We start from the raw sequence: 12,274 nt of genomic DNA, 5'->3' as shown, positions 1-12,274 counted from the left end.
CAGAACCTCATAAATCCGAATATCCGGATAGTTTCACAAACGAATATTAACCGGATATCCATACCGTGCGGATTTTATCCGTGTCAACGGATATCCGTATGGATATCCGGATATTCGAATATGCGGATAGTCCCAGCCCTAATATGGTTCAATTCTGAACTAATTTTTCTTCGAGTTATGGCTCCCGAAACATAGAAAGTTGCTTAGTCATAAAAGGGGCGGTGCCACGCCCATTTTTAGATTCGAAATTTTTCCTTTTTGTTGTTATAAATCCACTTGGGAAATGAAATACCATTGATATAAAGCTCTTTTTTGCAAACATATAGCTTATTTTATTCGTCCACGACCTTTTAAAAATCTTTTAAAAAGTGGGCGTGGTTCTTAACCGATTTCGTTCATTTTTCTTCAAAGCATCCCTCATCATTGGCGGCCACCGTAGCGTGCTCCACCTACCACACCGTATGCCGTGATTTCAAACGCCGGGCAAAGCAACATCAAAATTTTAGAAATAAGATTTTTCAATTAGAAGAAAATTTTTCTAAGCAGGGTCGCCCCTCGGCAGTGTTTGACAAGCGCTCCGGGTGTATTTCTGCCATGAAAAGCTCTCAGTGAAAACACATCTGCCTTGCAGATGCCGTTCGGAGTCGGCATAAAACATGTAGGTCCCGTCCGGCCAATTTGTAGGGAAAATAAAGAGGAGCACGACGCAAATTGGAAGAGAAACTCGGCCTTAGATCTCTTCGGAGGTTATCGCGCCTTAAATTTATTTTTTTTTTTATTCCTCATAGTAAATGCAACCTCTCTGACGAATTTTGTTACGATAGGTTTAACGATTTTGGATTTATGATCAATAATATTTGTAAAATTGATTTTATCACAAGTGGGCCGTGCCACGCCCATTTAAACTTTTTTTAAAATTTTTATCAAGTGTCTCAATATCAGTCCGCACGTCGAATTTCAACATCCTAGGTGTATTATTTACTAAATAATCAGGTTTTTTGTGTTTTCCAAAATGTTATATATAATAAGTGGGTTGTCATCTCATTTCGCTCGTTTTCAATACCAATCTATTCTGGGTCCAGATAAGCTCGTGTACCAAATTGGGTGAAGATATCTTAAAATTTACTCCAGTTATCGTGTTAACGGACAGACGGACGTTGGGACGGACATGGCTCAATCAAATTTTTTCCGATACTGATGATTTTGATATATGGAAGTCTATACCTATCTCGATTCCTTTATACCTGTACAATCAACCGTTATCCAATTAAAGTTATAATACCCTGTACAAGTACAGCTGGGTATAATAACAACAAGTTCTTGTGCCATTACTTGTTTCCATGCGTAAAATACATACGTATTTATGTACATTTGCCGGCACGTTTGAAAAAAAAAAAAGAGTCTTAAAAATATTTGCACACGCTTTTTTACCAAACCTTTTTATTTGCTTCCTTCGTTGATAATTTAAACTCTATTAATCTTTCTTAGAAACTTTCTAAAAAAAGATTGGCTACTTTCATTATAATTAGCACGGAAAAGAGATAGTTTGGTTGGCACATGCGTTCCAAGAATTTATTCTCAAAGAGACAGAGTACCATATACCATTTCAGCATTTTGAACTTAGACCATTGGTCACCAAAATGAAAACTGCGGCTGTGTGAGTAAAATTAAAATCGCCTTATTGGTAATGATTTAGTTGTTGATGAAAAATCAATGAGGTAGGACGTATGCACGTATGTTTGTTAACACACAAAAAGTAATTCGTAAATATGCCATACAAACACTACTTTATTGCTTGAGTCTAAGGAAAAATTCAAACAAAATAAATTGTTAACATTAAATCAAGGCGAATCCATACCAGGTGGTTGTACAAGGCTTTGTATGGAAAATTATCAAGAAGAAGCAATCAGCTGTTGGGATAACACCACCTCTACTGAATTCGCCTTGCATTAAACCATCAAAACATTCTGGGCATTTGTTTGCAAGATATCTTTTCGCAAATGCGAAAATAAACAATAGCCTCATCCGATGTTGCTAATCTCCTTGTTCAGCGACAACTAAACGAAAGAGAATTATAATTCGTGTGAAGTGGCGCCAATAATTATTTCACTAGCCGACGATCACTGGTTTATTGTAACGTTGATGTCACATTTATTTGTAGGTCTAAGTCAGTGATCGTCGGCTAGTTAAATAATTATTGACGCTGAAGTGGCGTGTTAAGGGCCCATTACTGATTCTTAGCATAGACGTGACTTGACTTGAGAACTGTCACTTACAGTTCTGTTAAATGAACATTGATTACTCAAAACTTAGCAACACTTAACTTGACTTAGAAGTCTGTTGAATTTTATTTTCTATGTAAGTTCTAAGTGCCGTTTACATTTTGAGATGCCATTTGTTTGTTTCCATTTCATTTTGACATTTTGTCATACAAATTGACATTTATTGATTATGGTGCCACATTGTATGCGCTAAGTGGAGTATAATCGTGGCTAAGTTGCCAAGTTTACGCCTAGTCAAGCCAAGTCTATGCTAAGTATCAGTAATGGGCCCTTTATAATTTTTTTCCTTTAGTTGTCGCTGAACAAGCAGATTAGCAACATCGAATGAGCCTATTGTTTATTTGCGCATTTGCGAAAAAATATTTTGCAAACAAATGCTCATGCCCCAGAATGTGTTCATGGTGTAATGTTAACAATTTATTTTGTTTGAATTTTTCCTTAGACTCAAGCAATAAAGTAGTATTTGTATGGCATATTTACGAATTACTTTTTGTGTGTTAACAAACATACGTGAATACGTCCTACCTCATTGATTTTTCATCAACAACTAAACTACTAGCAATAAGGTGATCTTAGTTTTACTCACACAGCCACAGTTTTCATTTTGGTGACCACTGCAATAAACATTCTGTGCCGAGAAAAATGGAGAAGCATGGGATGTTTTAAAGAACAAGCAGCACATGAATTTCCTCGCTCTTTTCGCTTAGTTCGAAACTTGCCGATGTGCGAGTATATAGCTCATAGATCAGGCATCGGCAAAATCAAAATGCAGATGTGTTAGTGAGAGCGCGATGATCGCGCACATCACTTAATGCATCAGTTGGCTTCTTCATTCGCTTATTAGCAATCAACAAGTAAAGGCCGTTTGCTATTATTATTTTAATGCGCACAATGGCAAGCGGAAAATATTTTATGTTGCCCAACCCTTTTGGGAAAAAATACAATATATATTTGTTTACAAAATATGTGCTCATAACATACATATGGACAACAGTCGTCAACATTGCGAGCGACGCACATAATCGATGTTGCTGCACCAAATGCTCAGTGACTACTAAACTAAAGAGAATTAAGGCCACGGTACAATGAAATTTTTCATATAGATGCGTTTAACACAAGCTTATGCATTCCAATAACATCGCCACAATCAACCAATATGTTGCGTTTGTAAATATGAAAGAACTTCACACTTGTCAATTTAAGTTTATTTCGCCTCGCCCATTGACATACAAAATTTCCCGAAGCACTGTTGTAAACATTCTCCCTATAGAACAAAAATACTTGCTAACATATTTTGTGTTGTATTCGATTGTTATATTGCAGTTTTTAATTGCGAAAAATTTTAGAAAGTTTACCAACCAGTGGGAAAAATTATTTCACTTGCAAAGTGTGCCAACACCCTTAACCAAAGGAAATGTCAAATTCTTCTTTTTATGATTTGTTTGGAACAAAATTGGGGAGTTGGCTACTTTTCAATATCAGATGGCGCCAGTGTCGCTCATTCTACCGTTCTCCATAAAAATACGTACAATCTACTCATAATACATAAGCATGTATTAAACTCGTCTATATGAAAAACTGCTTATGTGTCGGAGCTATAAGAATACGTGTGAATTGAGTGTGCACAATTGTGCCACTATTTGCCGATGTCTGTCATAGATGAACAGCACAGGTAGCTGCTTTTCTGCGTTCAAGGTTGTAAGGTCTGTGGGTGGAACAGGTAATACACTAGATTTTCATTTGGGAACTAGAATCGCTAAGATTTTAAAATTGCATGTCACTTCATTTGAAATGCTTTGTTTCTCCTGCGTTTTTTTTTTAGTAATTCCCTCACACAAGCGATTGGGGAACGGGTGTAGTTATCTAATCTTTTTCTTATCTGTGTTAGGTAGCTGGAGTTTCAACTGCTCCCGAACTTTTCACACAGCCAATCAGATCATTTATTAAAAATTCAGAGTTTTAATTCAGGTTATTTTTTTGGTACTTTATACGCGGTTTAGCCGGCGGCAATATCAAATATATATTTTACCAATTTTAATTTTTTTTTATTTTTTATTTTGTATTTCAAAAGAGTTATTCAAAACTTTTAATTCTCCTTTTGGAATTAAACCAATTAGTAAAAATTTCTGTATAAATATATATGATATATATTGAATTTGATGTGTATATGAGACTTTTTTTCGTCGCAACTTAAACACTGTGCGACGGCTCGCAAAGCACTTTTTTGTTTGAACTTTTTTTTGTAGATTTTTGCTCTTTTTTTATTTTTATTTTCTGGAGTTTTTTGCACTATTAGAAGATGAGATTGCACTTAAGAAAATTTTGTTATTAAAGTCCTTTCTGTTCTGCTTTAACTTGTTTTTTTGTTTTTTTAGGTTTAGTGAGTTTGTTTTGATGTGTTTCTGCACAAAATTTTCTTTAGATGGTTTTGTTTTAAATTTGATTAGTTTGTTATTTTTCTTAAGTTTTTTTTTAATTATCATTCAAAGCAAGTTCTTTTGCTAGTACAAGTATTTAAAAATATTAGTGCTGGAAAGAGAACTTAAGCTTTATTACGCCAGTCGAATAACTTCAATTTCCAGCTTTCACTTTCTGGTCAACTTTTTCACTATGTTGGAGCTTAATTTTATTTTAATTATTTTATTTTGTTTGTAAAATGTTTTTTTGTAGCTCTAAGACGTCCAGCTTGTTTTTCACATCAATATTCCATTGTTTATGTTGGTTTGTGTTAGTTTCAAAATTGGCTTGTTTCAATGTTTTGTTTGATGTTCACTTAACATTTATATACCCATATAGGGCTTATTGTCTGTTTTTTCTAGAATTTGTTATATTAATTTCACTTTCAAATTTAGAAGTTTTTCTGCTTTATTCACAGCTAAAACACAGTTTTAAACATATTATAATTGAGAACATTTTTCCAATTTGTTTAGGATAGTTTCGAAAGATGGCACTTATTGTCATGGTTGTTTTAATTTCCGAGTTTTTCCCACAAAACCTTATATTATAATCGAAATCTTTCTTGTTTTTGGAACTTGCACATTTTATTACTTTGCAGTTTTGATTTTGCGTATTTATTTTTAGTAATTCCATTTGTTTTAAGTATTTGTTTAATTTAAATTTCTTATGTATTTTGTTGAAGTAGTTATGAAAAATTTGGTTTTGAGCTTTGTTCTGAGTATTTTCACAAGTTGGATAGAAAAATGTATTTTATTAAAAAAAAAAGTGTTCCCAAAATTTGGTTTTTTTTTCAAACTAAAAAAAATATCTCTTGAAAATTTAGTGTTTGTAAATTCAATAGCAAGACTATATCAATATTTGAAATTAGCAATATATTGCTTGGTTTTGAATATTTTTCTGTACTTTGTATTGTTTTTGGAGTAATTTCAAAAACGTAATTTGTTATTGGGTCTTTTTTTTACTAAAGCTTCAACGTTTTTTCGGCTCGCTAGAAAAAAATTACAATTCACGTTAAGATAAAGAAAGTTGTTAAATTTTTTTTTGAGGCTCAATTGAAATTTGTTTCTAAGCGAGTAGAAAAAATTTTGAAGGCTTAGAAAAAAAAAAAACCCCGATTATCTTCTTAAATAGAAAATATCGTTTTTCCATAAAATCAAATTTGCCTCTTGGGGCGAGATATCTTTTGAAATTGACTTTTTATTTTCAAAGCTACAGCAACTGTTTAAGTTCGAAAATTCAAAAAAAAAAAAAAAAAAAAAATAATGGAGTTTTTCAAAAAACCATAGAAAGATTGACATTTTTTTAAATTCAATTTTTTTGAAAAAAGTTTTTCTACATATATTCTGTCGGTAAAAAAAAATCTGTGAATTTCCGAAAAAAGAGTTTAAATATTTTCGTGAATTAGTTTTTAGTAACACATTTAAATTTGTTCTCGCTTTTCTCAATTTCAAAAAAATTCTGTTAGTTTTTGGAAAAAAAAACATTCGTGAAAAAATTGAAATATTTTCTTAAATACATGTTTTTAAAATATTAAGTTTGTTTTTACTTTTCCCACTTTTTTAAAGTTGTTTTTTAACTATTATAAATAAAGAAACAGTTCTAATATTTTTCTTCGGTTTATTTTTAGTAATATGTATATTTAAATTTGTGGCACAAAAATAAGTTTTTTAAATATTTTTTTTTCATTTGTTGTAGGATTTTGATATAAAAAAAAACTTTAGTCTTTTAAGTTTGAAATAATATATGTACATTTTTTTTTAAATATGACAGTTTTTGCCAAATTTTGTTTAATTAAAAAATATTGTGTGTGCATTTTTTTTTCATTTTGAAGTTTCTTTTTAATTATTTTTAATATTAGTAGCGGATTAACTTATTTGTTGTTGGTTTTTGATTTTTAAAATTTTTTCAGCAATAAAACCTTTTCAGTTTAAAGTCCTTTTTTTTAGTTTTTTTTTTTTTTTTGAAATATAACAGTTTTTCAAAATTTTGTTTATTTAAAACAAAACATCTTTGTATAATTTTTTTTATTTTCTAAAGTCACTCGTTTCTGTTATTGACTGCATATTTTAACAACTTAAACTTTATCGCCTTGCTTTGACAACGAAAACGTTGCTTTTCATAATTTTACTTCTATTTTTATTTTTTTCCAAATTTTTTTTCAATTAACATTTTATTTAATTCAACTTTCATTGAATTCAGCCTCGTCAGTCGCGCAACACACATTTCATTCTTTTATAAAACAAACAAATTTACAAACACAAAATTCATTTGCTGGGTATAAATTTCAGCAGAAATATAAATATGTATCAATATATTTGATTTATCAAAACTAATTACATTTTCTTGTGCACCGCCTTCGTTGTTATCCTCCAAGGTGTTAAAAATAATTTTCGCTAAACAAATTTTATTTCACTTTTACTTTCATATATTCTGTGATTTTTATGTCACATGTTTTTTTTTTTTGTTTAAGAAAAACATCAAAAATAGCGAAGCACAATAAGAAACAAATCGTGCTTTCGCAAATTTTTATTTTGCTTTCTTTTTCTGCGTGCTTTGCTTTTAATTTTTATCTAAAAAATTTTCGCCAAAAACCGATCACTGAGGGCGTTTAGGTTTTAGTTCACACAAGCGAGCCACAAACACCGCCACAAAAATTCATCGCACCGTCTGCGTTTGCGTTGGGGGTTGAATTGAAAGACGTTGAATGTTGAATTGTTGGTTCGGCTGCTGCTGATGTTGTGACCGAACTGAATTTGAGTAGCCAAGACGGACAACAGTAAAGACACTGCTGGCTGGCTGGCTGAGTTGAGTTGCAGAAAAATATCATACATACATACATATTAACTTGGCGGCGCAACACAGAACAAAAAAAAAATTATAAAAAAAGCACAATTTATTTTTCAATTGTAAAACATAGCACAGCGAGAGCTTAACTTTTGTATACATATATATTTACATGTGTATGTATGTATGTTTAAAGAACTTCCATATGCTTTGAGTTGTAGCGCTAGCGCGTCTCACTTATTTAAAAAAATATTTGTTAAACACTTTTTTTTGTGTAAAATTAGTTCGTTCACAAAAGTTCACATCACCCGTCTATACGTTCTATTCACTTCGATGAACATCTTGTAACTATTTTTGAAACGCGAACGCAACTGCAGAGCAGACCACCAGACCAGACCCAACCATACTAAACCGTCTGCGTTGACACAACAGCAGACAGCAGACATAAACCAAGTGACAGCACTCTACTGTAGCTGTTGTAGTTAATGTAATAGTATGAGTGATAGTACCAGCAGCCACCAGCACCAGCCCCAGCAATACTCGCAGAAACAACAACACAAAAAAGTAAAGTAAACCAAAGCAAAGTAAAAACGAATCAACCAACAAAGCGAACAGCATGTCAAGAGCAGCCAGCACTGGCAAAGCAACAAAATAAGAGATCGTAACAGGTTTATATATATTTTTTTAAAAATTGGTTTGTACCTACTAATTGTTTTTTGAGTTTTATTTTTCACTCGGGAAATAACAGTTATTTTTTTATTTCGCTCAAAAAATAACAGTTATTTTTCTAGTTGTTTATAAATTTTTTTATTTTGCTTGGTCGAGACAGTTATTTTTTGAGTTTTTTATTTGGCTAATAAAAAAACTGTTCTTTTTCGAGTTTTTCTTTTCCTTCAGTAAATAAGGGTTGGGATGTCTTGTGACACCCGATAACGCTTTGTCGGCGAGTTCGAGCGGCGACCTTTTCCTTTACCTTATTACCTGATTTCCCTTCTTCCCACAGGTCCCATCAGTACCTCTTTCCTATTTCATTCATTCAGAGCATAGCTTGTCATGGAGCAGGAGCTTTTATGTAGCCCACGACCGACAACATGTCACGAAAAAGAGTCACACCTTGCACAAGGTGCAGCACGCTGTCATTAAACGAATATGGCGGATCTAGAGAGTACAACTCCGAACCGTGCTTATGGGATGCATGGCACTACGTTAGTAAGTCTTATTACGGTCCCTTCCAGATACCTGACGCCTTCTGGTTGTAAATAGTACCTATTAGAATATTAGGGGCTATGTCACAGCTGACCTACTTTGCCCAGGATTATTGGCTACATTTATGGATATGAATTCTAATTCATACACCAAAGCTGGAGCTTAATTGCCTTCAAAAGTTAAAGTCGTTTCCGACCTTTCGATGCAAGCCGATTTTTTATTTCGCGAAAATAAACAATAACTATTTTTCGCGGTTTCTCTCTAAACTCTAAAAAAAGCGAAAAAAAAAATCAGAACAAATAACAAATAAAAACAAACAAAAAATTAAAAGCATTTTATTTTCCGAGCGAAATATAAAATACTAAAAAGTACTGTTAATAAAACTCATGTAATTATAATTTTATTTTATAACTAAATTAAAAATATAGGTTACGATTTCTCGAACATATTCGAGAAGCGATTTCTCGCGAGTCTCGCCTCCTCGCGAGATTCTCGAATCTCGAATTACTCGTAAGGCTCGCGAGCTTCTCGAAAATCAACTTAATAGATTCATTGGCTGTTTTATATAGAGCTTCCGATTTCTTCTGGAGCACAAGCCAAAATGTCCGCAAAACCACAAGTGAAAAACCCCCAAATGTATAGAATATTGCCAATGCAGCGACTGAATTGAAAGTCGAGAAGATCGCGAGTATTACAATTAACTCGAGGTTCGAGAATCTCGCGAGCCTTACGAGTAATTCGAGATTCGGAATCTCGCGAGAAGCCGTGTTCTTGATGCCTTGTTGAAAAATAAAATATTGCGAACAAATTTATATGTATAATAAATATGTTTGGACTTAAATGTCATTGAAGCAACAGATTCAACAAATAAATTACAAGTAAAAAAAAAAAAACCAAGTGTATAAATACTGTCCATACAGCTATTAAGTCAGAATGTCCAGAAGCTCGCGAGATTTACGAGTACTTCGAGACACGAGAAGTTGAGTTCTCGATTTCTCGAGTCTCGAAAATCTCGCTTGTGTTCGAGAAGAAATCGTAATTGTGTACTTGTTATGAAGGAGTCTTAAGTACGAGTTTTTTTCGTTTACTTTCTTACCCAAAACAGATTTTTACAGTCCCTGAATACGATTACTACTTAAAAAAATGTGTCTTCAAATGTGTGTGTGCGTGTGAATGCATACCCCATATAAAGCTGCCCACCACTCGGCATACCCCACCACACACACGCCATAAACGCTTCACAAGCGTACTTAGCTCAACAAACAACACCCCACAAGATACCTTGCCGTCCGCTCAGTCCGAATACTCGTACTCATTACTCTGCTTCTTGTCCATATTGAGTCGTACCATATTAAGAGCGCACACAAGATTACCTAAAAGCATCAAAAGTAATGCCAGCACCGAAAATAGAGACTGAAATCAAAGCCGACAGCCGACAGCAACAGCGTTGTATTGAAGAAACAAAAAACTTAGAGCGTAGTGTAAAGAGCAAAGAACATTTGTGCCTACTTTGGTATGACTGGGCGTTACGAACCCCAAGCAGGCAGAGAGCTTCTTTAATCTACTTTATTAACACAAAGAATTGCAAATGTGTTAAAAAAAAAAAACAGCGAAACACAAAATGAACCAAAGAGCACATGAAGCACAAGTAGAACCATCAGCCATCAGTTTGTTAGTTCGTTTGAGTAAATTTGTTGAAGTAAAATGTAAAGAGCGTATAGAAGCAAATGTCAACAGCATTGGCTCCAACATGGAGCAGCATTTTAAGGGACTATTCATTGGCTGTTAGTAAATACCAGAAGAACCTTATCTGGTATTTACAGTGCATTTCGTGCTGAGCATTTTTGGCGCCACTACACCCCTTTACTTAAGATTGAGTATAGCAATTCAGCAAGTGGCTACCACTCGTTGATTTTCCATTTACAATTACGTGATTTGAGTACAGTGTACTCTCTCCTAACGGACACCTCTCTTAAGCGGACATCTCTCATAAACGGACAATTTTTTCAGTACCTAAAAAATCCCTAAGCATTTTTTAAGTTTTTCCCTTTTGAACGGACAACACTCCCATAATAGGACGCGGACACTTTCTTTTTACCCCAAAGGGCTTTTTAATTTCCCATAACCGGACAGTTTACAACACTTTTGTTTCATTTACTCTTTGCTATATTCGTACAGCTGTTGCTTATTCACAAATACGTGCATGGATGTAGGGGAAACCCCTAAATACGAAGAACCTGTTTTCAATACAGTAAAAAACATAAAAATGTATGTACCTATTGCATACACGTAGTTTTTATCTTCTTGTGTGTGTACGTACGTGAATCGCAATACCTAAAGTAGTGTTGAATATTAAAGACAAATGTCATTGAAATTCATAAGAAAGAAAAACTCAGTGTACGAGAGTTGGCAAAGAAATGTAAGATCAGCAAAACCCAAGCTGCTAGCATTATCAAAAACAAAGATCAAATTTTAAGTTTGTGGGACACTGACGTCAACCCGGAGAGAAAAAGGAGTCTGCTGAAGCCCAAAGGCCTTTTTGTGAAGGCTCGAAATAAGAGCATTCCTCTGTCAGGCACACTTATAAGGAGCAAAGCTAAAGAAATTGCAGTGAGACTCAAATACAACGATTTTAGTGCATCCTCCGGCTGGCTGGAAAAAATTCAAAAAACCTCACAACATAACTTTCCGTACAATTTCTGGAGAAGCCGGTAGTGGAAACCAAGATGCCGTCAAAAGTTTTTGCGCAAAAGAACCATATTTGATTGAAGGATATGATTCACGAAATATTTATAATGCAGATGAGACTGGCTTATTCTTCCGAACATTACCCGATAAAACATTTGCATTAAAAGGTGAAAAATGCACTTGTGGAAAACTGGCTACAGATAGAATCACGATTTTACACAGCGTCAATATGGCTGGAGAAAAAGAACGCTTTTTTGTTATTGGAAAATCTGCAAGACCTAGAGCGTTTCGCAACATTAATTTCTAACTTTTTTAAATTATTTTGAATACATATTTTGTACACAAAACTTTATTCTTTAATTTATGAACAAAGCTTTACGAACCTCCTAACTCTGTCTTATTTGCATATATTAATATTCTTGTTTTGGAAATAAAACTGTTTAAACATTCATCAATAATACTTTCCTCATAAGCGGACACCTCTCATAAGCGGACAAATTTGGCAGTCTCTTAGGTATCCGTTTAAGAGAGAGTACACTGTATTCTAGATTAGCATGGTGTGGTAAATTTTAATGGGTTGCTTAAATAACGTATTGAATTTCTAGGCGGGGAAAGATTACACTGTAATAGAATTTTGATAATTGGAAATATTATCGTGATGGTGGAAAATCGCAGTTAAAATAAACTTCCGACCGGATTTTGTTGTCACTGAGTTATTCTTACTTGATTATTGGTTCGAATTCGAGTCTATAACAACAATTCTTATGATAATTATTGTGTTTTTTTTAGATTTTCTATAATTGAAAAATTATTATTTATTTGGAATAAAAGAGAGAAATTTTCAGCCACCTGCGGGT

General features: G+C 33.5%; 1 long non-coding RNA gene across 7 annotated transcripts in view; it reads right to left on the bottom strand.

The window, feature by feature from the left end:
• Positions 1–11,131, bottom strand: part of LOC137241211 (uncharacterized) — a 175,065-nt gene extending 163,934 nt beyond the window's left edge. For 2 of the 7 annotated variants that reach the window (XR_010949937.1, XR_010949932.1), the window contains exon 1: positions 6,286–11,130. This is a non-coding gene — a long non-coding RNA (uncharacterized lncRNA). Of the gene's footprint in view, positions 1–4,311; positions 5,454–6,285 lie in introns of all 7 variants that reach the window. The other 5 variants (XR_010949936.1, XR_010949934.1, XR_010949933.1 and 2 more) reach the window with 5 other exon arrangements.
• Positions 11,132–12,274: the final 1,143 nt, after the last annotated feature.

The sequence above is a fragment of the Eurosta solidaginis genome, chromosome 2, assembly GCF_040869045.1.
Source record: "Eurosta solidaginis isolate ZX-2024a chromosome 2, ASM4086904v1, whole genome shotgun sequence".
Taxonomy (NCBI): Eukaryota; Metazoa; Arthropoda; class Insecta; order Diptera; family Tephritidae; genus Eurosta; species Eurosta solidaginis.
This window is presented reverse-complemented; position numbering and strand designations above follow the sequence as displayed.